This window comes from Heterodontus francisci, chromosome 3, assembly GCF_036365525.1.
Source record: "Heterodontus francisci isolate sHetFra1 chromosome 3, sHetFra1.hap1, whole genome shotgun sequence".
In the NCBI taxonomy this organism is placed as follows: domain Eukaryota; kingdom Metazoa; phylum Chordata; class Chondrichthyes; order Heterodontiformes; family Heterodontidae; genus Heterodontus; species Heterodontus francisci.
The window spans coordinates 145079588-145099122 of NC_090373.1; the positions used below are offsets into that span (position 1 = coordinate 145079588).

Genomic DNA, 19535 nt, shown 5'->3' on the forward strand with positions numbered 1-19535 from the left:
ACTTATGTGTTGGAAGGGTGTGTCAATCATCTCCAACAAGTAAGTACTGAAGCATGAATTTCCAAACAGGTCCACTCCACTTTTATAAAACCCTGCACCCCTCCTCCCACTTACCTTGCAGTTTGACTTTTAACAAAGGGTTCTATGCAAATATGAGAGGTTATAGACTTTTTACAGCTCACTAAAGTGTTTCTTCTTTGGTCCTGAATCAGAGATAATGGCACCGATATTGATGAGAAGGCAGGGAGAGTGTGGGCATGCATGGTATCATGGGTAAAATCCAGCAAGGCCAGGGACATGGAGGCCCTGCAGATCTTAATGGCAAGACCTCATTTAAATCGCCTGCTGCAGTCTCCTGCTTGCAGCCAGCCATATGGACAGGGGCTGGAGCACAAACAAGCAGCAGGAGGCCACAGTTGGGGATCTGTGGGGATGACTCCTGGCAGTTAGTGGGAGGCATTGCTGTGATTGGAGGAAGTGGGTGTCTGGTCATGATCAGAGGGAAGGGGGTAGTCTAGTGCAAAGGAAGCCCAAGGCTCCCTTGTGAGGCACAAAGGCTCCTCCAGACCCACAAGGAAACCTGAAGAATAAAACTTTCCAAGTTATGCATCTCTTCTGGCCCAGGATCCAGCTTGAGGCAAGTTTTGCCCCCCGTAACCCCCCCATCCTGCCACCCCTGGCCCCCTCCCCGCTCAGGCCTCAGCTTGAAATTACAGATTGGGTCCTGATATCATCATTCCCAATCTGCATATTTAAAGCAGGGCCTATATTCTCTGGAATTTAGAAGAATGAGAGATGATCTAATTGAGACATACAAGATTTTGAAAGGGTTTGATAGGGTAGAAGCTGAGAGATGGTTTCCATTGTCGGGGAATCTAGATCAAGGGGGCACAGTCTCAGGATAAGGGGCTGATCATTCAGGACTGAGATGAGGAGAAATTACTTCACTCAAAGAGTTGTGAATCTTTGGAATTCTCTATCCCAGAGGGTTGTGGATGCTCCATCATTGAATACATTTAAGGCTGGGATAGACAGATTTTTGGTCTTGCAGGGAATCAAGGGATATGGGGAGCGGGCAGGAAAGCGGAATTGAAGCCCAAGATCAGCCATGATTGTATTGAATGGCGGAGTAGGCTCGATGGGCCACATGGTCTACTTCGGCTCCTATTTCTTGTGCTCTTATGCTTCCTTCCTGCACATTTCCTGCTCGCCTGCTTAAAAGAGCAGGTTAATAAGGGATGAAAGTGTAATCAGATGGGGTAAGTGACTCCCATTATTTTAACTGCCCCTCTACCCCACCCCACCCCAGTTAAAATTGGGCCAGTGATTTTACAAATTAATTACTTAAATCCCTCTATTTTACTTCCCAGCCCTCCTTTCAACAGCTGGACTCCATACTCTATGGGCATCCTCAGGAAGTTTAAGGGCTATTTCCCCTACGCAGCCCAAAGGCACCCATTTGCAATTTTACAGGGCACTATTCTTACAATGCAAAGTTGGAAAATATTCTGGAGTTGTATTCAATATGGCTTTGATAAGGCAAGGGTAGGAAACGAAGAGGAGATACATTAGGCAGGGAGGTATATTCATTTATTCATTGCTGCTTGCCAGACCAGCAGGAAAGCTTGGCGATAGATTTTGTCCCTTTAGCATCTGCATAAAGTGTACCTCGGTGTATACTCTTCAATTGTTCACCATCCAGATGGTTATTGTGATACGTTTGGTTCTGTATGCTGCCATATTGAGTATAGCCAGAGAGGTTCTTGGACTGTAGTATTTAAACATTAATACTTATTTCATAACAACTATATACACTCCACACTAGCCTGTGTGTCTCCTTCAAAAGCCATGATGTATCTGATCTCAAAATTCTCCCACGTGATCTCTTACATCATCATGGTGGGGGGGTATTCTTTACACTCTCTCAAGATTAACCCTTTCAGACCCTTATACTACAGCTGTAATACCCACAACTGTATTTGTCTCCACAATATTCTGTAAACATTGAAGTCTAATAGCAAAGCAGTAAACAGCACATCAAATTGTTTTTATATGTGAAAAGGTTGGCCAGCAACATGGTAGCATTGTAATTGCCCAGTTAAGATGCATAAAGAAACATATTTTTCTCTGTATTAGTTTTTATGAAAAAATAGAAATTAATATATGCAATACCAGTAGGAAGCATTAAAGGACCTTACTTTTTTTTATAGAAACATAGAAAATAGGAGCAGGAGTAGGCCATTCGGCCCTTCGAGCCTGCTCCGCCATTCATTATGATCATGGCTGATCATCCAACTCAGTAACCTGTTCCCCTTTCGCCCCATATCCTTTGATCCCTTTTACCCCAAGAGCTATATCTAACTCCTTCTCGAAAATATACTATGTTTTGGCCTCAACTGCTTTCTGTGGTAGCGAATTTATATAGATCATGGGGTAGAAATTAGTCTAGGCCTGTTTACGAGTGGTTCACGACCGAACAAAAAGGAACGACGATCAATAGACATTAGTCCTCTGCCCTCATTTGCATACTTAGGGAGCAGAGTTGGCACTGGTTGCACCTCCACAGGCAGCTCGCCCAATGAGAAAAAACTATTTTTAGGGCCCATTACCTGCCGTTCATTGTTGTTAGGCCCCTTCACTAACATGGTCAATGGTTTAGGCACCACCTAGACACCTCAGAAATCACTCCACAAATTGGCAATGGGACCAACATCAATGCACGTTGGGCTCAGCTTGTCCCACTGCTAAATTGTTATGCTTTGCAAGCATCTTATTCCTGAAAAATGAGTGCAAAGCATACCAATATTCATCGCAATGAGTCTTTATTCCATGGTAAAATAGATATATAAAAATAAGTCAAAAATGTTGCAAGAATTTTAAAGGCCTTGTTAAAGGTTAATCATGAGAAATTAATGCAGAATTAAAAATAAAAGGGAGTTATGAGCTGACATAACAGAAGTGTGTGTTAGTTATACAAAGGAGAAATTCAAAGTAACAGCATAGGTAATAACTCTTTCAAAATAATTGAAATGCAGTCCACTGACAGCACGATGCACTACAAATAATTTAATGACTTTTGTAAAAATGCAATTATGGAAGCTGAATAATGTCACAGCAATATTTTATTATCTGGTCATGCCATCTTAATGTGCCTCACAGTTTGGAGGAAAAATATGTGAATCCAGGCTGCCTTTTTTCTATGCTCACTTGGTCTTGATTCTCACAATAAAAAGAACTCAAAACCTTATCCAGAGAAGTTAAATACATATCACATTCTTGATTTTGAGAATGTGTAATGTTATAGGATCAAATTTCCTTTCAGTCCATTGAGACCACGCTAAATAAAAGTTAAATCTAACTCCTGTACATTTTAGCCCAAGGGCAGACCTACATTATTTTATGGGCTAATTTTGACTTTTTATGGGTTAAGTACTAACCAACAACCCAGCATGCAGTGTAATCACAGCTGCCGTAAATCTGTCTTGTCACTTAGTAACAACCACATTTGGAAATTCAGGGTCAGAAATAGCCCACAGGGACTTGCTACATCTGCAGAGCGAGCAATCTGGAGGAATTACGGTTGCAACAGAGTGCAGAGATCCCGGATTTAGCAATGATTCCCCTGACTATTGCAATGGATAGCACCAGGGAGTGACGAAACCGTTAACAGGTCCAAAGGACATCCGGCTATTAAACAGAGGCTCCTCCAGTCACGGGTCACAAGCATCACCAGCTGTGGCAAGATTGCTTTGTGCACCTGCACACGTAGGAAGACATTGAAAGAAGATACAAACATCTGGGAAGAAATCCATTAAAGTAAGTATGGAAAAAGGTTGCGGATTATCTTACACTAGTAAACATAGAGAGTAGTTGCTTTAGGTAGAAAAATATGAGACTAATTTAAATGGTATGCCATGTCAATGTAAAGTTATTACACATTGATGTAAATGGTAAAACGAGATGTAGTGGATGTTAGCCATGTTTTACTGCTGAATTTCACAACGGCAGTAACAACAACTTGCATTTATATAGCACCTTCCATGTAGTAAAACATACCAAGGTGCTTCACAGAAGCATTGTCAAACAAAATTTGACACTGAGCCACATAAAGAGCTATTAGGACAGGTGATCAAAGCTTGGTCAAATAGGTAGGATTTACCTGCTAACATAAAGAAGGAGAGAGCGGTAGAGAGGTAGAGAGGAAATTCCAGAGCTTAGGGGCTCCAGATCCTGCGGTCGGGAGGAAATGAGGGTCAGGAACCCACATATGCCGGCGTCGGGATCCAGAGGACGATTTTTGAGGAAGCGACCAATTAAGGACGGAGGAACATAGAAACATAGGAGCAGGAGTAGGCCATTCAGTCCATCGAGCCTGCCCCACCATTCAATATGATCATGGCTAATCATCCGCCACTTCAATGCCTTTTTCTCACACTATCCTCATATCCCCTTTATGTCATTTGTATTTAGAAATCTGTCAATCTCTGCTTTAAACATACTCAATGACTGAGCTTCCACAGCCCTCTAGGGTAGAGAATTCCAAAGATTCACAACCCTCTGAGTAGAGAAATTTCTCCTCATCTCTGTCCTAAGTTGCTTCCCCTTTATTTTGAAATTGTGTCCCCTGGTTCTGGACTCCCCAACCAGAGGAAACATCTTAACTGCATCTACCCTGTCTATCCCTTTAAGTATTTTGTAGGTTTCAATGAGATCACCTCTCATTCTTCGAAACTCTAGAGAATACAGGCCCAGTTTCCCCAATCTCTCTTCACAGGAGAGTCCCACAATCCCAGGAACAAGTCTGGTGAACATTCGTTGCACTCCCTCTATGGCAAATCCCTAAGGTAAGGGGACCATAACTGCACACAGTACTCCAGGTGCGGTCTACTCAAGATTCTACACAACTGAAGCAAGACTTCACTACTCCTGCACTCAAATCCTCTTGCGATAAAGGCTAACATACCATTAGCCTTTCTAATTGCTTTCTGCACCTGCCTGTTAGTTTTCAGTGACTTATTGACAAGGACACTGAGGTTCCTTTGTACATCTACACTTTCTAATCTCTTACCGTTTAAGAAATACTCTGCACATCTATTCCTCCTACCAAAGTAGATAATCTCACATTTTTCCACATTATATTCCATCTGCCACGTTCTTACCCACACACTAAGTCTTTCCAAATCCCCTTGAAGCCGCTTTGCATCTTCCTCATAACACACATTCCCACCTAGTTTTGTGTTATCCGTGAACTTGGAAATATTACATTTATTCCCAACATCCAAATCGTTGATATATATCGTGAACAGCTGGGGCTGAAGCACTGATTCCTGCAGTGCCCCACTAGTCACAGCCTGCCAATGTGAGAAGGACCCATTTATTCCGACTCTCTGTTTTTTGCCTATTAACCAATCTTTAATCCTTTTAATGTATTTTTCCAATCCACCTCAGCCAATTTGCCCCTCATACCTTCATAATTTCCTTTGTTCAAATTTAACACCCTGGCTTCAGATTGAACTACCTCACTTTCAAACATAATGTAAAAATCAATCATATTTGAGTCACTCATCCATAAAGGTTCTTTTACAACAAGATTATTAATTGGCTCTTTTCATTACAGAATATTGGATCTAAAATAGCCTGTACTCTAGTCGGTTCCTCAACATACAGCTCTAGAAAACCATCCCTAACAGACGCCAGAAACTCATCCTCCACAGCATTAGTGCTCATTAGGTTTACCCAATCTACATACAGATTGAAGTCACCCATGATTACTGTATTACCCATGCTACATACTTCTGTAATCTCCTGATTCAGGTCATGTCCCACACTACCACTACTGTTTGGTGGCCTATAAACAACTCCAACCAATGTTTGCTGCCCCTTGCTGTTTCTTAGCTCCACCCAAACAGATTCCACATTTTGTTCTTCCGATCTGAGATCCTCCCTTACTAATGTACTGATCCCATCCCTTACCAGCGCAACACCTTTTCCTTTTTGCCTGTCCTTCCTAAATGCCAAATATTCTTGAATATTCAGTTCACAGTCTTGGTCACCCTGTAGATATGTTTCTGTAATGGCAAGTAGGTCATACCCATTTACCTCCATTTGGGCCTTTAAGACATCTACCTTGTTACGAATGCTGCGTGCAGTAACCTTGTCTGCTTGATATTCAGCATTCTAAGCCTAGTTGATGCTCGCCTTTGTTTCGCCTGCCTTCTAATGTCACTTGCTACTTTGCTACCTCCTGTTATCAGCTTTACTACCTTCCAATTTGAGCTACCCTTCAGGTTCCCAGGACGGGCCCCCGAGGCTAGATGCCAAATAGGAGGCCCACCATTAGAGCTGGGAGCTGCTGATGTAGGTAGATGAAGACTTGTTAAAAACTTGAAAAATAAAAAGGGGCCGCAGCTGCTAGGCTGTCATAGTGGAGGGGGATCCTCTCCACATGGCGGCCTGTGGCCGCAGCTGTGGCCATCTCAGTATATCAGCTGCTAGAGGGATTGTGATGGGGCGGGGGTTTAAAACAATGCTGGAGGGCTGGCTCCCACTGGTCTGTTGCTGGGAGGCCGCCTCCATGCATTGGCCAGGCTTCGTCCACCACGGGGGGCCCACCGGCTGACTGGAGATTAGCCTTAATAGGCTCTTTAATTATCTTAATGGGCTACTCGCCACTTCTGGGCGGGTAGCTGCAACCCCACCATACCCTTCCACCCCAACCAGGCTCTTCAAAAATAGCCTTGAGTCGGGACCATGCCAGAAAACTTAGCATGCTGGCTGGTGAAGGGAAATTATGGGGCCCACCCGTCTCTGGTCCCACCTCAGTGGTTATTTAAAAGTTCAGCCCTAGGAATCAGGCAGCTGAAAGTACAGCTGCCCATGGTAGACGTATGGGAATTGGGGATGAGCAAGAGGCAGAATTGGAGGAGCTCAGAGACCTCGGAGTCACTAAACAGTAATGTTAAACTGACCTTATCAGTCACCAAAGTGCTGTCTGCAAAAATGAGACAATATTCTGCTGTCTTCTTCAACATTGAAGGATAAGTGATGAAGTCCAAAGTGCTTTCCAAAAATGGATAACCAGCACTTTGCTTAAAGAGAAATACCTGCTGAAAAAGACAGATGCTGAGAACTCAGTAAATAACTATCGTTAATTCACTATCTGCAGCTACAGCAGTTGTGCTGTGTAATTTATTATGTCTAGGCACATAGTGCAACCTTCACACATCCCTGTGGGTAGATATTTACCTTCAATGCTTTGTGCACCAAGAATGCCGATCGGAAATTCCATCCTCTGTCTGAGCTCTTGATATGCACTCCTGACATGCAAAGCTCTGCCTCGGATGTATTAAAGATGAAAATTTACCCCCACAAAATATTGCACTAGTTTTCAATACAGAAAACAGGTGCAAAAATGACCATTTTGTCAATGTGTGAAGACGCCTGCGAAATCTCCAACACTATATTGGTCACAGATGATTTTCAGACATCCCAGGCAGCTGCCTAAAACAGGTATAAGGTCTCTGCATATGATAACCCCTCTGAGGAGTTGGGCTATACTGGCCAGGGCTGCTTCATTCAGGTTTTCCTGGTGTGGATGCAGACTAGGATACAGCCATCACCAAAAAGGTAAAGATTTAATATATATTTTTAAAATTGATGTGAAGCCAGAGGAGCAGGAGTGCTGGCCTGCCAGCTCCAATCACCCCCATCATTTAATATAATGTGTATTTTTCCTTTTGCAGAAAAAAGGCAGCATTCAACAAGGCTGTAATATGCATCCCCTTGCTTGATAGTAGCCTTCTCTGTTGGCATTGAAGGAAGAGATTGTTCACAGAATAACTCACTCCTGTTTCGTAGGTGGCCAGTCACACCACAATCACAGAATGACTCAGCAAAGCCCCCGGCCTCTCAGAACCTCAGCTTCCCTTTACCATCATCTATGTTTCTCCACATTCACAGTCGGTGATCCACCCTGTAAACCTGGGTGGCCATCATGAAACATCAAGCCCCTCTTCCTTTACAAAGAAAGAAAGACTTGCACAAAGTTGCTGTCATGGAGGTCATTGACTAGGAGACAGTGGATAGATTGGAATGATGCAGAAGTTTGTGTCAGCTCTAATATTCATATATGTGAAACACATATTAATTGCATCAGTAATTGACTGAGTCTGTTAAAAGAAATTTTTCAGGCCCCTGTGGAAACATAGTTTTTGCTCTTAATGCAACCACAAAATGCTTAAAATATATATATATTTTCCTTTGGAAGAAGAGAAGTCTCACTAGTCCCTCAAGCCTAAATAACCTGCACCATAACACACTGTGTCTCCTACAACAGTTGTCAAGACAACAGGCCAATGACACAGATTTCAGAGGGCGATGAAGAGTTAGAAGAGGGTTTACAGGGTGAATCATCGATTGTGGCTTTGGAGAAATATAGATGATGGCAAAGGGAAGGCTGCTGTTTAGCTGAAGCTCTAAAAGGCCAGGGCCATTTTGTGATTGTGGCTTCATCTGACCACCCATGAAACAGGAGTGAGTTATTCTGTAAACAGTCTCCTGCTTTAAAGGGAGAAGGCGCAGATTCTATCAAGGAAATAGCAGGAACTTGTTAGAGGAGTTTTGTTGAGATGAGGAGAGGAGTGTTGGGGGTCAGTGTCATCCTCATCCCCTTCCCATGGCCTATCTAGTGTGCCGGAAGAGCCTTGCATGGGGGTTCCAGTAGCTAGTTCAGAGTTCTGAAGCAGGGTCACTGACCTGAAACGTTAACCCTGCTTCTGTCTCCACAGATGCTGCCAGACCTGCTGAGTATTTCCAGCATTTCTTGTTTTTATTTCAGATTTCCAGCATCTGCAGTATTTTGCTTTTAATTCTTTAGAGCATCAGGTTCAACGCTTTCCTTTGATAGACATTACTGGGGAACAGCATCATTGGCCAGAACTTTACCAGCAAGAGTGAAGACCCAATGTCAGGATTGTTATGAAACTACTTCCATTTTTCAATATTTTTGTGAGGAATCGTGTTTTAAAATTGTGGAAATGGATTCCTTTGGAGGACTGAAGTGATTCCATAGATGCTGGACTTTGTTTTTTTTTAAAGGGTCACTCACTGGAAGGACTTTGGGACTTGTTTCAAAACACACTTAATGGAAAAAACATGTCTTCAGCTAAGTCAACAGCAGGTGCCTTCTGACTTTGGGAGTTGTTTACAGAGAAGTGATATGTCAAGATTTATGGTGGTCAAGAGTTGGTTTCGGTTCGGATAGTGTTTTGAGTCAGTTGTGTTTGCAGCCTGCTGAGTGACGCACCCAGCTCTTCCTTTCTCCACTTCCCTGAGAAACCCTGAGAATCTAGTGTGTGATAGCTGAAATCCCTGATGCCGGATTTCTCCTGGAAAGCCTGCCAGACTAATCCTTTACGTCGCCTGAAGAGAACTGCTCCAAAAAGATCCCAGTGACTGCCTTGTACGCGTATTTGGTTTGCCAGAAAAGGGACTACTGATATCATTCCATATCTTATCCTTTACCTTCACGAATTAACAAGTATTTGGCCAAAGTATTTTTCTTCCTTTTTTTTGTAAAGAAATCTCTGCAGAGAAAACCTCTTTATTTTTTCTTTAACCAGTGTGTGTGTATGTGTGAATGTTGGGCTAAGTTAGAAGGGAACTTACATGGAGCGAATTTTACAGACCCCCCCGACATCAGGGGCTGTGGCAGGGGGGCTGGAAAATGCCTCCAGGAGAGGCTCACCACGGGCCCCAACGCCAGGAAGGCCCGGCCCCATTTTGCCGGCAGTGGCGATGCCTCATGGCGGCCTCCTAGCCACTCAGCGGCAGGATCAAAATTGAAATATTTATGTTTCATAAAAGTAATGAATTAATAACTTACCCGCTTCTGCCGTCGGTCCTAGTGTAATATTCATGCCAGTAGCTGGCACTCCCGCGCCTTCAGGAGATGGTGAGGAGTGGGGTCAAACGTCAGCAGGCTCAAACATCTCTGATTGGTCTAGGGGGTGGTGGGAATGGGTAGAGGATAAGGTTTTTGAACTTTCGGGGAGCAAGTTCTGGAGCACGAGTTAAGTTTTTTGGGGGTGGGGAGGGCAAGTAATGAATGTGATGGTCATTGGATAACTTTATTTAACTTTTTAAATTCATTTTTCTTGAAACATTTAAATTATAAGGAAGGGCTGGAAGCACTTTAAAAATGGTGTTGGTGTCTGCGCAGTGGCACCTGACGCCATTGCCAGGGATGGACCGCCCACCCTCTCCACGTCATCGGGGGAGGTTCGCCGCGGCCATTTAAGAGAGCCACCACATTCAATATTGCGGCAACTCCGCGACGAGTGGTCTGCAGGGATTGACTGCCATAGTTTACATAAAATTCAGCCCCATATTTCAATCTGTGTGTTAATACTTTGCATCTTTATTGAATACTTCTTGTTTTATAATAAATTGATAGTTTTGTCATTTATTAAAGAAACCTGGTTGGTGGATTTTATTCAGAAATAAAAATAGAGTATATAAAAATAGGCTGTATCAGTAACTGGATAAACATGTGTTGTGATCTGTGGAAAAATGGAACGAGAGAAAGACAGTGCGTTCCTCCCACCTTGGTCGTAACAGGATGAAATGCATGTCCTAGCCCGTGCTAGTGCGCAGTGGGACCACGGAGCCTATTTTACCAACGGTGACCAATTAAGAGGCAGCCACTTGCACCACTGTCGAATTAAGGAGAACGGCCTGCCTCTCCAAGCTGCCAGCCCAATAAGAGGGCTGGCAGCTTTGCAGCCTAGGCAGTGCCACTGATAGAGGTGGCTGCTGCTGAGGCTGCAAGATGAAAGGAAAGGGTGCTTCCATGTTGAGACACCTTCAAAGGACAGGTCAGAAATTTCTTGATGTGCCAGGGCAAGGCAGGCAGACCCCATCGATCAGAGGCGTGAACCCACCAGTGGTGGTGTTGGAACCATGGGGGTGGTCATTACCCCCAGGGGCCCCTCTGTGGGATATGGAGCCTCCGGGAAGGAAGGCCCCATATGCGTCCCCCAGGAAGCCGGCTTGATGTACCTCCCGGCTCTCCACATGGCAGGGCCTATTCCAACGCTGATATAATCCTGGCATTGTGGTAAAATGGCCGTCAATAGGCCAATTAATTGAATTAGTTGGCAGCCCAATGGCGGGCAGCCAAGCTGCTGTCGTCCCTGCCATTGATAATACCCGTGGCAACGGGAACATGTCAGGCTTCCCTCCCAACACCTGCAACCACCCTTCTCCTGAGGGCTTGTAAAATTCCAGCCATTGTTTGGTAAGAATGCCAAATACACAGGTTCACCTCACTGCAGGCTGCTTGGTGTCATCACTTTTGTTCTTCAAACTTGTGATCACTCAGTTATCAATAAACTCAAATCTATAGCGCAGATCAGCATTCATAATAAAATATTACATACTGAAATTAAGTAAAAATCAAAATTTAAAGTCTTACAATTTCATAAACAACAAGTTTCATTTACATAGCACTTTTAATGTAGAGAATGTCCCAAGCTGCTTTATAACGGAGGTGGGGGGAGGAGAGGAAATTAATGAATTGGATAAAGGAATGGAGGTCGAGCAATGATGAGGGAATTAGAAGAGGTGATAAAATCTCGGGCGAAAACTTGATCAAAAAGATAAATAGGCCAAGGTATGATCCTATGAATGAATTACAAACTCTGAGTGCTTTGCGAGAGTTAGGCTGCGTTTATGCTTCCAACAGTTGCTGTATCTGTTTACCAAAGCTAATGTTAAAATGTAATCTGGATTGTGGACATAGTCTGCCTCCGTAGAGAGGAGGAGGCAGGAATATCATACTGCTTCATTTCAGAATCAGGTGAGGTCCTGCTTCAGGACAACTTTATAGCAACACTACAACTCTAGTTTAAACGCAGCCTTAATCTTATGGATGTAATCTATTTACCAACGTCCTCATTTCTATACCAAGTCAATGATCTCAGCACTATTAATCATGCAATTTTACAATAGCAGAACAGTGAACTGTCAGCAATGGCTCAGTTGGTACCACTCTTGTCTTTGAGTTATAAGATTGAGAGTTCAAATCCCATGCCAGGATTTGAACACAAAAATCAAGGCTGACCCTCCAGTGGGAGTGCTGCACTGTTGCAGGTGCCATCTCTCAGATGGACATAAAAGATCCCATAGCACTATTTCAAAGAAAAGCAGGAGAGTTATCCCTGGTGTCCTGGCTGATATTTGTCACTCAATCAACATCACAAAAAACAGATTACCCCTGGTCGTTATCACATTGTTGCTTGTGGGAACTTGCTGTGTGCAAATTAATTTCCCTTATTTCCAATATTACAATGGTGACTAGAATTCAGAAGTACTACATTGACTGTAAAGCACTTTGAGAAGTCCTGTGGTTGTGAAAGGTACAATACAAATCTTTCTTTCATTCATGGGTTATGCTGTGTGAGCTTAAATAATGGGCTGGCGGAACGCCTCATCACCAGAACTTTCAAACAAGCACCAAGACGTAGCTTGGCTGGTGGTGAGAAGGGCCCTCCCCGTCAGATCCTTCATGCACACCCAAAGTCTCGCCCCCTCCGCACAATGCCCCCGCGTTGGCTGTGGTGGGGAAGAGACGGTCGCCCACCTCCTCCTGGAATGTGCCTTTGCAAAGCAGGTGTGGAAAGAGATGCAGTGGTTTTTGTCAAGGTTCATCCCAAGCAGCTCTGTAACACAGGAGTCTGTGCTCTACGGGCTGTTCCCAGGGACACACACCGAGACAAACATCAACTGCTGCTGGAGGACGATCAATTCGGTGAAAGACGCCCTTTGGTCTGCCCGAAACTTGCTGGTCTTCCAGCGCAAAGAGTTGTCCACCACCGAATGTTGCAGACTGGCACATTCCAAGGTCCAGGACTACGTGCTGAGGGACGCACTAAAGCTTGGGGCAGCTGCAGCAAAGGCTCAATGGGGAAAGACCACAGTGTAAGGTTCCCCCACCAAGCTGGACTGAGGGGCTGGATCCATGGGATACCCCTCGAACTGTATTGTTAATATTATCAATTGCTGTAAATGTAAAACTGTAATTGACATAACAATTGTGAAAAGGAAGGGTTGGGAAGGAACTCATGACAGTATTGAAGGAAACTGATCTCCCTTGCAATGTTTGTATTTTTTGGTGCTGTTTGGAAACTGTCTGGCAATGTAAATTTTACAGATGTTTATGAATAAAGTATATTTTGGAAATAAAAAAAAAAATGGGCTGAATTTAGTGATCCCGGAAGTGGGAGCACTCCCACTCATCAGGTGTGCAGCTGGCCCACCGCAATCACAGAGTGGGTGGCCAATTATCAAATGGAGGCACGGGGCCTGGCCAATTACACAATGGGGCAGGATTTGAAGAGCCAAATTTGGCATCAGGTGACTCTGGAGCAGGTACTGGTGCCATATTTACAGCCCTGCTTACATTGCTGCTTTGGACATTCACAGTGATCTCTGGTGGAGCCATTGCAGTAGTGACACCTGGATCCCTCAGCCCCACCGAGGACAGATGGCAGAGGCAAGACACAGGGTGGCCTCTTGGTTCAGCATTGTCTCCGTTAAGATTCTCCTCCAGACTGCAAGGGAAAGGCAGGAGGTCCTCTTCCCCAGCGATGGCAAGAAGAGCTTCTCCCGCCTAACCAAGCCTGGATGGAGATCACAGAGGAGGTCAGCAGCCATGGGGGTCACCCTCCCGGGCATGGGTACAGTGCTGCAAGAGTGTCAATGACCTCCTTCATTCTATAAAGGTGACTGCTGCATACTTCTCTTCTTTTTAGGGATTGCCATTGGCTACGCAGGAGAAAGAGGGACATGGGGAGGGACGCGCTGGCAGAGGGGGTTAGACATCACCAGTCGTAGTCTTCGCTGACAATGCCATTTGGAGGTAGCTGATTTGAGTCCGGTACGCTCTCTGGCACAGGTGGACCCTTCATGGCATGGCCAGCTGCTGTCACTGTAGTCGTGGAGCTTCATAGGCAGGCACAGCTGCCTCCTTGCCCTCCCTCCTTCGGAGATGCTGCATCATGCCACCGCGGTCCAGAAATACAGGGTGTATGAGTCCCATGTCAGGTGACCAATCAGTCTGCAGAGCACAGTCCATGCAGAGATAAACCTACCTTGGCAGCTTTCCCTTTGCTACTTCTCTCAGCAGTCTCGCTAATGGCCTTCAGTGCCCAACCTTGCTGATAGCTGACCCTCTTACCCAATAGTATGGCACCCAACCCTCTCATCCAATAGTATGGGCACCCGGTACTGCACCCAAAACCAAGCTCACCTGTGCAGAGTGCACAGCGCTGTAGGCTGACAATGGCCTCCGCCCCCACCCACCTTCCACTATGATTTGCTGGTCATGGCTAACTACCTGTCACAGCACTGAGGTCTCGCCTCAATGTTGCCCGCTTTCGATGGCTGGGAATCCGAAGGCACGTGAGGGCTGCCCGTCATCCATTTAATTCCAAGCGCACCCCACCATTGAATTGCTTTCAATGACATGCTAATGTAGTAAAACTAACTGTTGTACGATTTAAATTGAACTCCCGTCATGTCTGGACGGAAATTCTGCCTTGGTGTTTTGCCGCCGCTGACTAAATCTGGAACCGACATTACGACGTCAGATTTCTGGCATACTCATCTGATGCTATTCTCCAGCAACCCCCCCTCCCCCCACCCCGAGGTCTCTATTCCCTCTCCAAACGGGCTCACTAAATTCAGCCCAATGAATGCTAGTGAATTAAATCACAGCCTTACAGCGCAGTCCAACAATGTCATCACCTGCTGTGCTTATGCATATAGTTCAGTGAGTCTTGATAGGTACCAATCAGAAATAGGAATCTGGGAGAGTTTGCCCCTCCCTAGGTTGGTGATGCTGAGGCTCACTGTCAGTACTTGTACTATCATCTGACTGAGATCAGTTATCTTTGCACAGAGTATTGTATTTACGTAATAAACCATTACAGGCATGGTGAATATATTTTAATAAATTGCTTAATCGTGTTCTTTACATTATCCAGCTGCATCTAAGCATTTTTGGCAACTGAAGATATGTATGCTTAGCACAGAGAATGGGTCCAAATAAAGCCAAATGACATTAATATAATTCCTCCAGCACTAGTATGATCGCTTTCTTTGTGTATTTAATCTGGCTTGTTTGGGAAGTTTCAGTGCAGACATCAGTCTGATGACTGGCTGCTTGGTACACATGATCCCCGAGGCATCATAGCACTTTGGTGTTTAGAGTGTGTGCTGAGTATCATTTTCTTGTTGACACAAACCAGAGGCCACAGTCAGAAACCCTGGCTCATGACTCTAGTGCCAAAACCTCAAACCAAAATACAAGATAAATATTATAAGTCACACCCAAATATTCATTTAAACTTTGAGTCTATGTTGAATATCTTAAAGCATTGATTGCATTTCAAGATGTTCACAAAATGACACAAGAGGTTCTGCATTTATGTGTTGGATCCTACCAAATATAGTAACTAACCATGGTTAACAATCTGCAACAGTGATATTGAATAGCATAGTTTACTAAAGAAGTTGAAGAGCTTGTCAAGAGGAAGAAGAAGGCTTATGTTAGGATGAGACGTGAAGGCTCAGTTAGGGCGCTTGAGAGTTACAAGCTAGCCAGGAAGGATCTAAAGGGAGAGCTAAGAAGAGCAAGAAGAGGACACGAGAAGTCATTGGCGGATAGGATCAAAGAAAACCCTAAGGCTTTCTATAGGTATATCAGGAATAAAAGAATGACCAGAGATAGGTTAGGGCCAATCAAGGATAGTAGTGGGAAGTTGTGTGTGGAATCGGAGGAGATAGGGGAAGTGTTAAATGAATATTTTTCGTCAGTATTTACAGTGGAGAAAGAAAATGTTGTCGAGGAGAATACTGAGATACAGACTACTAGGCGAGATGGGATTGAGGTTCACAAGGAGGAGGTGTTAGCAATTTTGGAAAGAGTGAAAATAGATAAGTCCCCTGGGCCAGATGGGATTTATCCTAGGATTCTCTGGGAAGCCAGGGAGGAGATTGCAGAGCCTTTGTCCTTGATTTTTATGTCGTCATTGTCGACAGGAATAGTGCCGGAAGACTGGAGGATAGCAAATGTTGTCCCCTTGTTCAAGAAGGGGAGTAGAGACAGCCCTGGTAATTATAGACCTGTGAACCTTACTTCGGTTGTGGGTAAAATGTTGGAAAAGGTTATAAGAGATAGGATTTATAATCATCTTGAAAAGAATAAGTTCATTAGAGATAGTCAGCACGGTTTTGTGAAGGGTAGGTCGTGCCTCACAAACCTTATTGAGTTTTTTGACAAGGTGACCAAACAGGTGGATGAGGGTAAAGCCGTGGATGTGGTCTATATGGATTTCAGTAAGGCGTTTGATAAAGTTCCCCACGGTAGGCTATTGCAGAAAATACAGAAGTATGGGATTGAAGGTGAATTAGTGCTTTGGATCAGAAATTGGCTAGCTGAAAGAAGACAGAGGGTGGTGGTTGATGGTAAATGTTCATCCTGGAGTATAGTTTCTAGTGGTGTACCGCAAGGATCTGTTTTGGGGCCACTGCTGTTTGTCATTTTTATAAATGACCTGGATGAGGGTGTAGAAGGGTGGGTTAGTAAATTTGCGGATGACACGAAGGTCGGTGGAGTTGTGGATAGTGCCGAAGGATGTTGTAGGTTACAGAGGGACATAGATAGGCTGCAGAGCTGGGCTGAGAGATGGCAAATGGAGTTTAATGCGGAAAAGTGTGAGGTGATTCACTTCGGAAGGAGTAACAGGATTGCAGAATACTGGGCTAATGGGAAGATTCTTGGTAGTGTAGATGAGCAGAGAGATCTTGGTGTCCAGGTACATAAATCCCTGAAAGTTGCCACCCAGGTTAATAGAGCTGTTAAGAAAGCCTATGGTGTGTTAGCTTTTATTAGTAGGGGGATCGAGTTTAGGAGCCACGAGGTCATGCTGCAGCTGTACAGAACTCTGGTGCGGCCGCACCTGGAGTATTGTGTGCAGTTCTGGTCACCGCATTATAGGAATGATGTGGAAGCTTTGGAAAAGGTGCAGAGGAGATTTACTAGGATGTTGCCTGGTATGGAGGGAAGGTCTTATGAGGAAAGGCTGAGAGACGTGAGGTTGTTTTCGTTAGAGAGAAGGAGGAGAAGAGGTGACTTAATAGAGACATATAAGATAATCAGAGGGTTGGACAGGGTGGATAGTGAGAGCCTTTTTCCTCGGATGGTGATGGCAAACACGAGGGGACATAGCTTTAAGTTGAGGGGTGATAGATATAGGACAGATGTCAGAGGTAGTTTCTTTACACAGAGAGTTTTAGGGGCGTGGAACGCCCTGCCTGCAACAGTAGTAGACTCGCCAACTTTAAGGGCATTTAAGTGGTCATTGGATAGACATATGGATGAAAATGGAATAGTGTAGGTCAGATGGTTTCACAGGTCGGCGCAACATCGAGGGCTGAAGGGCCTGTACTGTGCTGTAATGTTCTATGTTCTATGTTCTATGTTCTATAGAGTGGAGATTCCATTTGGATCGTTTTCAGGCCTGAAGTGGTTGCTATGCACAGAGTGCATGCCCCAACATGGAGGCCAGAGTCTAGCCCAAAAACAGGCCTCAGGCCTCATTAAGATTTCTTTGGGTAAGATTCCAAAGGCAGCTCGGCCGTATTAACAAGATGAATTTTAGGCCGCTTGCCTCACCTGGAACTCATTTCCTGAAAGGGTAGTAGAGGCAGAAACCCTCAATTCATTTAAAAGGTGTCTGGATATGTATCTCAAGTGCCGTAACCTGCAGGGCCACAGACCAAATGCTGGAAGGTGGGATTAGACTGGGTGACTCGTTTTTGGCCGGTGCAGACTCAATGGGCCAAATGGCCTCTTTGTGTGCTGTAAGCTTTCTATGATTCTAAGTCCTAGAGGGGTTGGGAAGGAAGTGCTGATAGTGAGAATCCTACCTTTTGGTGGCAGCTGCCACTGTTTAGGCTGCACTTGAATAATTCTGAGCAGACTAGTCCAGACTAGCTCTGCAATGTCCATTTTGGTAGAGGCAGCCTAAAATTGGTGGTAGCCCTCCCATTTACATTCTCAAGGTCTGTGTTCGGTGGCTAAAAGGGCCTGAAAAATAGTCTGACTGAATTTTGGGATGTTAGTCCTCAATAATAAATATTGGTTTATCAACAAATAAGTGTATTTTATTTTATATAAATTATGTAAATGTTTTGGATAGTTATGTAAAATGGGCACAACAAGATCCAATTCCTACCCTCCATCAGTTTTCAAAATCACTTGGGTTACACTTGGGAATATATAATAGTGTGCTTCTGGTTCAGAGTTAAAGTTAGTGTGAAGGGCACATGTGTGCAGGTAGCTGCAAACTGCATTGGGCAGCTGTTAAGCAATTTAGCAACTGGAAAGGGCCCAATTGGCCTTGGGTAATGAATACTGGTGGTTACTGAGGCAACTGGGCTCAGCAGCTCTACAATTGCATCAACTTTGCTTTAGGCCGGGAGTTTTGTATTTTAATAAAGGGAGCAGGAAAGAGAAAAGCATGAACTCCAAAAACCATTTACTTGAAGCAAATGGTCATTAAAATGTTTGGAATAAAGTTACCAAAAGGTGAATAAAACCAAGAGGGGCTAGAAAAAAGTGACTGAGCAGCCAGGGCGAGGGCAGTGTGCACTAAAAGTCTGTAAAACAAGCATAAGGCCGCTTCTCGGCCTTTTGGCTAAGATCAAGTGTAGTATCTGTTCTTATCAGTGCTTACTTGGTTGAGAAGAGACCATGATCATTGCCTTTTGATCCTGGGGAAGCTTTGAGTAAAATGGCTATAACCAATCTTCGAGCTTCGGGCCTGGGAGTGCGCAACACTGTTCATGTGGTCGTGAAGGACAAGGAAGGAGATGCACCGGTCGATTGCACCTTCTTCATCAAGAAAATGCTCTTCGATTGCTGTGGATTTCAAGCGACGGACGTCTTCTGCCTGCAGGATTTCCCCAGCAGTGGATACTTCGACGTGACGTTCCGGAACGTGGCGGGATGCATCAAGTTCCTGAAGGCGTTCAAGGAGAAAGGGGACCGGGCGCCACTGTCGATCCTCATCGCGGAGCCGCTCTTCACGCTTCCGCCACAACGGGACCGGGTGGTGACAATTCACCTCTACAACCCCCATGTTCCGGTGTTGGATGTACTCACCTTTCTCGCCAGGTACGTCGAGGTGGCCGGCAGCAGCACTGATGTCAAGGACCCCTTTGGCATTTGGACCAGCAAGCGGCAGGTCAAGGTAACCTTGAAGGTCGATCCCAGTGGAGCCATCATCCACCCTTCCTCCAGCTTCGCTATCGGGGGAAGTCGAGGCTTCTTGGTCGACGCTGGGCAGCCCAGAGTTTGCCGCACCTGTGGCAAATCTGGTCACGTGGCGGCCAACTGCAGCACGGTTGTTTGCAAGAACTGCAAGGAGGAAGGCCATCAGACCAAGGACTGTAAGCAGGCTAAGTGTTGC

General features: G+C 44.8%; 1 pseudogene; it reads left to right on the plus strand.

The window, feature by feature from the left end:
* Positions 1 to 18741: 18741 nt before the first annotated feature.
* On the plus strand, positions 18742 to 18850 carry LOC137368108 (U2 spliceosomal RNA; annotated as a pseudogene).
* The last annotated feature ends 685 nt before the right edge of the window (positions 18851 to 19535 follow it).